This window comes from Eulemur rufifrons, chromosome 3, assembly GCF_041146395.1.
Source record: "Eulemur rufifrons isolate Redbay chromosome 3, OSU_ERuf_1, whole genome shotgun sequence".
NCBI lineage: Eukaryota > Metazoa > Chordata > Mammalia > Primates > Lemuridae > Eulemur > Eulemur rufifrons.
In genome coordinates this window covers 46,049,590-46,055,589 of record NC_090985.1, presented here as the reverse complement: position 1 = coordinate 46,055,589, position 6,000 = coordinate 46,049,590, and positions in this window count along the sequence as shown.

Genomic DNA, 6,000 nt, shown 5'->3' with positions numbered 1-6,000 from the left:
TTTTACCAATCCATGAGCATGGGATGTTTTTCCATTTATTTGTATCATCTATGGATACTTTCACCAGTGTTTGATAGCTCTCCTTGTAGAGATCTTTCACCTCCTTGGTTGAATAAATTCCTAGGTATTTTATTTTCATTGTAGCTGTTGTAAATGGTATTGAGTCCTTGATTTGACTGTCAGTTTGATTGTTATTAGTATATAGAAATGTTACTGATTTGTGTACAATGATTTTGTAACTTGAGACTTTGCTCAATTTATTTACCAATTTTAGGAGTCTTTTGGTGGAATCTTTAGGATTTTTTAGATACGAGATTATATCATCAGTGAACAGGAATAGTTTGACCTTCTCTTTTCTAATTTGGATACCATTTATTTCCTTGTCTTGCCCAATCACTCTGGCTAGGACTTCCAGCATTATGTTGAATGGAAGTGGTGACAGTGGGCACCCTTATCTTGTTCCAGTTCTTAGGAGGAATGCTTTCAAGTTTTCCCTATTCAGTATGATGTTGGCTATGGGTTTGTCATATATGGCTCTTATAATTTTTAGGACTATTTTTTCTATTCCTAGTTTGTTGAAGGTTTTTATCAAGAAAGGGTCCTGGATTTTAGCGAATGTTTTTTCTGCATCTATTGAGATGATCATATGGTCTTTGTTTTTACTTCTGTTTATGTGGTGAATTACATTTATTGATTTCTATATGTTAAACCATCCTTGCATCCCTGGGATGAAACCCACTTGATTATGGTGAGTTATCTTTTTGATGTGCTGTTGAATTTGGTTTGCTTGTATTTTGTTGAGGACTTTTGCATCTATGTTGCCAAAGGGTATGAGTCTGTAATTTTCTTCTATTTGTTATGTCCTTTCCTGGCTTTGTTATCAAGGTGATATTGGCTTTATAGAATGAGTTAAGGAGGATTTCCTCCTTCTCAATGTTATGGAATAATTTCTGTAGGCTAGGTACCAGTTCTTCTTTTTAGGTCTGGTAGCATTCAGCTGTGAATCTGTTTGGTATGGGGCTTTTGTGTTGTTGTTGGTGGTGGTGGGTTTTTATTACTGCTTCAATCTTGCAGCTTGTTATTGATCTGTTCAGGTTTTATATTTCTTCCTGATTGAGTCTTGGAAGGTTGTTTACAGGAATTTATCCAATTCCTATAGATTTTCTAGGTTGTGCGTGCAGAGGTTTTCATAGTAGCCACGAATGACATTTTGTATTTCTGTGGTATCAGTAATAGTGCCTCCTTTTTCATTTCTAATTGAGCTTGTTTTGGTCCTTTCTATTATATTTCTGGTTAATCTAGCTAGAGATTTATTGATTTTGTTTATCTTTTCAAAGCACTAACTTTTTGTTTCATCAAACCTTTGTGCTTTTTTTGTTTGTTTTCCATTTCATTTAGTTCTGCTCTGAGCTTTGTTATTTCATGTCTTCTGCTAGCTTTGGGTTTGTTTGTTCTTTTTCTAGTTCCTTGAGGTACACTTTCTGTCTTTTTGATATAATCATTTTAAGGCTTGCATCAAAACTTGATGTAATTGAATTTTTCTCTCAACACTGCTTTTGCTATATCCCATGGATTTTTGGATGCTTGTGTCATGATTGTCGTTCAGTTCAAAAAATATTTTGATTTCCATCTTAATTTCATTATTGACCAAAGGATCATTTAGCAGCTTGTTGTTTAATTTCCATGACTTTGTGTAGATTTCAGAGTTCTTGGAGTTTATTTCTAGTTTTACTCCATTATGATCTGAGAAGTTATATGGAATGATTTTGATTTTTCTGATTTTGCTGAGACTTATTTTTTGGGCTAACATTTGATTTATCTTGAAAAATGTCCCATGCACTGATAAGAATAATGTAAATTTTGCAGGTTTTATGTAGAATGTTCTGTAGATGTCTTTTAGGTCCATTTGTTCTAGAGTCCTTTTTAAGTCCGGTGTTTCCTTGTTGATTTTCTGCCTTGATGATCTGTCTAGTTCTGTCAGTGGAGTGTTGAAGTCCCCCGTAATTATTGTGTTGCTGTTTATTTCTTTTGTTAGATGTAGTATTACTTTATTTTTGATTCTGGGAGCTCCTGTGTTAGGTGCATACATATTTAGGATTGTCATTTCTTCTTGCTGAATTGCTCCCTTTATCATTATATAATGATGGTCTTTGTCTTTTTTTTTTTATCATTGTTAATTTAAAGTCTATTTTATGTGATATGAAAATAGCTACTACTGCTCACTTTTGGTTTCCATTTACATGGAATATTTTTTCCCAACACTTTACCTTGAGCTTATGAGTATCCTTGAGAGTCAGATGGGCTAATTGGAGACACTAGAAACTTGGAGTGTGTTTTTTCGTTCATTCAGCCAGTCTATATCTTTTTAATAAAACATTGGGACCATTTATGTTCAATGCTAGTATTTATATGTGAGATAATATTCTTTTCATCATGTTGAATGATACCTAGTTGCTTTGTTTTTTCCCTTGTGTTGTCATTTTTCAAGGATTGTGAGTTTTAACTTTTAGGTCTTTTTTTCACTGATGGGTATTGATTGTTCTTTTCTATGTATAGAGCACTTTTAAGCATTTCCTGTAGGGCAGATGTAGTGGTGACAAATTCTCTTATTGTTTGCTCTCTGAGAAAGACTTTATTTCTCCTTCATTTATGAAATTTAGTTTTGCAGGATACAGAATTCTTGGCTGGCAGTTATTCTGTTTAAGAAAACTAAAAATGGGATCCCAATCCCTTCTGGCTTGAAAGGTTTCTGCTGAGAGGTCTGCTGTTAGTCTGATAGGTTTTCCTTCATAAGTAACTTGTTCCTTTCATCTCACAGCATAGGTTTTCCATGCTTATTGCTTTTTCTTTTTCTTCTTCATGGATACCTATAATTCTTATATTAGTCCAATTTGCATAATACCATATTTCTCTCAGTGATTGTTCATTCTTCTTTGTTCTTTTTTCTGCACTCTTTATTGACTGGGTTACTTCAAAATCTTTGTCTTCGAGCTCTGAAATACTTTCTTCTTCTTGATCTAGTCTGTTGTTGAAGCTTTCTGATGTATTTTGCAATTCCCTAATTGAATCTTTCATTTCTTTAAGTTCTGTTTTCTCTTTTTCTTTTTTTTTTTAATTTTTTTAAAACTCTTTTTTTTTTTTTTTTGAGACAGAGTCTCACTCTGTTGCCCAGGCTAGAGTGAGTGCCGTGGCGTTAGCCTAGCTCACAGCAACCTCAAACTCCTGAGCTCAAGGGATCCTCCTGTCTCAGCCTCCCGAGTAGCTGGGACTACAGGCATGCACCACCATGCCCGGCTAATTTTTTCTATATATATTTTTAGCTGTCCATATAATTTCTTTCTATTTTTAGTAGAGATGGAGTCTTGCTCTTGCTCAGGCTGGTCTCGAACTCCTGAGCTCAAATGATCCGCACCCCTCGGCCTCCCAGAGTGCTAGGATTACAGGCGTGAGCCACCACGCCCGGCCTGTTTTCTCTTTTTCAATGTTATCTATCTCTTTAGTAAATTTTTCATCTATGTCCTGACTCATTTTTTTGGTTTCTTTGAGATGGTTTTCTACCATCTCCTCAACTCCATTCATTTCACCTGCCATCCATAATCTGAATTCCCTATCTGTCATTTCAATAATTTCCTTTTGGTTGAAGCTCATTACTGGAAAGTTATTGTGATCCCCTGGGTATGGTGAGACAGCCTGTTTTTTCATGTGGTCAGAGTTTTTATGCTGGTGCCTTCTCATCTGGGGCCACTTCTCTCAGCTCAAAACAGATAGCCCATATGGTACACCTGTTCTCTGTTGAGACCCCTGTTGCTCAGTGAAGGTGGGAATAGGTTCCTGGATGGTGTGCTTGGGTCCTACTCTGGAAGCTTGACCAGGCAGGAGAGGGGCAGATGAACTGTGAGGCTTTAATGCTGCTGGTCTGCTGCATCTCCCCTGTTCCCCTGTGTTTGTCACCAGCCACTGTGGCAGAACCAGCCCCTGGTGCTAGACATGCACACAAGGTGGAGCTGGGCAGCAGGATGGTGTGTACCCATGGGATGGAGGAAGTCTGCTGGCTTTGGTGAACATGGATGCAGGCCTGGGCAGCTGAGGTGCCAGGTGTGTGGGCTGGGCAAGGTCCATGCAGGGTGCACCACAGGGCATAGAAAGTGCTCAGGGCACAGTGGTCTTGCAGGCCCACAGGGCATGGGGAAGAGTGGCCTCTAGTGTGGATCAGACTGCAGGTCTCAGCTCACGTGGAGTGGGGTGGAGCAGGACTCCTGGACACAGTGTGCTTGTGGAGCAGGGCACCTATGCAGGATGAAGCAGTTCCATGGGGCCTGGTGCCTATGTGTGTGGGCTGGGGCAGGCATGGGCCAGGGCATGCAGGTGGGGCAGGGCACACACTGCAGATGGTGTGGGTTCATGGCATGTAGACCTAGCCCACACACATAGGCACCTATGATGCCAATGCCAAGCCAGTTATGGTGGATGAAGAACACAGGGGTTAGAGTAGATAAAAGAGGGTAAGTTGTCAGTGCTAAAAGAGGGTAGCAGAGCAGGCTAACACACATGGACCCACCACAACGTAGGAAAGGGGCTGGGAAGGAGAGATCAGAGAATCCTCTTAGGCTTGAAACATGGCCCTAGGGTTTTCAAGTTCAAAAGTCTGAGAGTTCAGAAAAAGTAGGTAGCTCCCAAATATTAGAAAATCAGTTTGCCAAATTAATAAAACACTAATGGTGAAATATCAGATTTTAGTGAAATGAGAGAGGCAGGGGGTGAGAAATATAGCTGTGGAGATAAATTGCAGTAACAGGAAGCTTTGAGACAGAGTTTCACTCTGTTGCCCGGGCTAGAGTGTGGTGGCATCATCCTAGCTCACAGCAACCTCAAACTCCTGGGCTCAAGCAATCCTACTGCCTCAGCCTCCCGAGTAGCTGGGACTACAGGCATGCACCACCATGCCCAGCTAATTTTTTCTATATATATATTTTAGTTGGCCAGATAATTTCTTTCTATTTTTAGTAGAGACGGGGTCTCGCCCTTGCTCAGGCTGGTCTCGAACTCCTGACCTCCTGACCTCGAGCGATACACCCGCCTCGGCCTCCCAGAGTGCTAGGATTACAGGCGTGAGCCACCACGCCCGGCCAATAACAGGAAGCTTTGAAAGGAAGATAGATGTAGGCTGAATGCATAAACAATGTCTTGGAAGCAAGTGGTTAAGACCTCTGCAGCCAGAATTCCTGGTTCAAATCCCAGCTTTGGTTCCCCGTTTACATATATATATATATATCTCCATCCTCAGGCACTTTATTCAACCATCCTAAGCCTGTTTTTTTCTCACTGAAATAAACATAGTAGTCTGACTTATAGGGTTATTCAGAGATTAAGTCATGTGTAATGCATCTAAAGAGCCTAGCACAGTGCCTGGCACATAGTAAAAGTTCAATAAATGATGGTGATACTGCTGAATAAAAGAGGAAGGACCAGGAAGAGTGGGAGTAGAGGGCATTGATACAAGACAATTTGGATCATGGTGGTACCATTAAGAAAAATAGAAAAGCCAGAAGGAGGTTAGTAGGAGTGGCTGATAAGGATGATCTGGCATATGAAATGATAAAAGTAAGTTTTTAAGGTTGCATATTAAGTGTTCAAAGTGCCTTATCAGCCTGAGGAGAGGTTGCAGTGTCTTTTACTTTTCTGTACAGCAGGGGGCTCCCAGGTACTGGAAAGTCGCAAGCAAAGGTCTATTGCTTTCATACTTTGCTCAGTTAACTTTATTACTGCTTGCAAAAGTGAGCTAGCCTCATGTGATGCTATGATTAAAAAGAAGTTGTGTTATTCCCAGAATCATAAATGTACAATTTTCTCTATTAGGTATTTGAAATCCATTGAATCTTACAGAGTTGGAGTATAGAGCGGAGTGTTTAATTTACCATCCATCCATACTTCCTACAGTGTTTATGGAACAGTGGGCTACATTCCCCCTGCCCTCCCCCACAAAAAGACAAGGTGCCTGCA